The sequence below is a fragment of the Bombina bombina genome, chromosome 1, assembly GCF_027579735.1.
Source record: "Bombina bombina isolate aBomBom1 chromosome 1, aBomBom1.pri, whole genome shotgun sequence".
In the NCBI taxonomy this organism is placed as follows: Eukaryota; Metazoa; Chordata; class Amphibia; order Anura; family Bombinatoridae; genus Bombina; species Bombina bombina.
Window position 1 is genome coordinate 7,943,272 of NC_069499.1, and position 1,438 is coordinate 7,944,709.

General features: G+C 33.0%; 1 long non-coding RNA gene across 1 annotated transcript; it reads right to left on the bottom strand.

The window, feature by feature from the left end:
- Positions 1 to 237: 237 nt before the first annotated feature.
- LOC128635877 (uncharacterized) lies at positions 238 to 712 on the bottom strand. Its single transcript, XR_008398608.1, has 3 exons — positions 646 to 712; positions 431 to 546; positions 238 to 330 (listed from the first exon to the last, which is right to left on the bottom strand). It is a non-coding gene; the product is annotated as an uncharacterized LOC128635877 (long non-coding RNA).
- Positions 713 to 1,438: the final 726 nt, after the last annotated feature.

Sequence of the window (1,438 nt, forward strand, 5' to 3'; positions counted from 1 at the left end):
CCTTTTAGTAAAATGAAACAACTCTCAGCAGCAGCAAAAGCAGCAATTATTAAATACACAGTCAAATAAGGGCCAGCTTTAGTATTCTGAAAGGATCCTGTATAATAAAGAAAAACACAGATTCATTAAGTAAATAGTACACAAAAATAACACATGCAAACCTATGTAAAAGAAAGCCAATGTATTAAAGGGGTATGCAATAATAATAACTATATACCTTTCAGAGATGGAGAATGCCTTTTAGAAAATTGTACCAACTCGCAACAGCAGCAACTGCAGTTATTAAATACACAGTCAAATAAGAGACGGCTTTAGAATTCTGAATGGATCCTGTATAAAAAAGAAAAACAGAATAATTAAGTTAACAATACACAAAAATAACATAAAAAACTTAGTAAAAGAAAGTCAATGAATACTAATAACTATATACCTTTCAGAGATGGAAAATTCCTTTGAGAAAATTGTACCAACTCTCAACAGCAACAGCAGTTATTAAATACACAGTCAAATAAGGGCCAGGCCCGGCATTAGAATTCTGAAAGGATCCTGTATAATATCAAAAAATAAAACAGGTTATTTAAGTAAATAAAACAGTAGACAAAAAAAAATTTAAAAGTTAAATTAGATTTATAACCACATTCCTACCTTAGAGAGCTTGTGGAGCATTCAGCAGGAGAAGTCCTCTTCTTTAAAGAAACCCTTTGTTTTGCGCCATTTTTAAAAATATTCGCAAGGTGATGATGGTAGATTTTTCATGTTCTTTTTTTTACAAAAGAAATACTATAATTTGCAGAAATAGCAGCAGCACTAGCAACATCAACTGTAGATTATGAATGCTAAATATCATATAACATTAAATTCTAGTAGTACAAGACACTGTTTATCTGATTCGAAATCCAGCAGCAGTAGCAGTAGGTAGCGGTAGGACAGCCGAGGAAGCAGTAAAAGGACATAAAAAATAAAAATGATCTTTTATACTTTGATTTTAAAAAAATTATTTTTATATTTTATATCCTTTTAAAAAAAAAATTTTGGTGAGGTTTACATATTTGTATCCACCGCAAACACAATTGGTCTTTGTTCTGAGGGATCATCGTCGTCTGTATCACTGCTGCCGGTAGTGTTTTGTCTGATAGCCTCCAACTGATGTTGTTCTGGTATCCAGTGTTGATTCATTTTGAGAAATGTTAAACGGTCAACATTTACACTAGATAGTCTATTTCGATGATCAGTCACAACACTACCAGCAGCACTAAACACACGCTCTGACTGAACACTCGTTGGGGGACAACTTAAATATTGAAAGGCAATATGTGACAATTCAGGCCATAATATTTTTTTGGATTTCCAGTAACTCAATGGGTCAGAACGAGGCTCGATAAAAGTGTTATCCAACATATATGCAGTTACCATTTGCACTGCAGAACACTGATTGTCT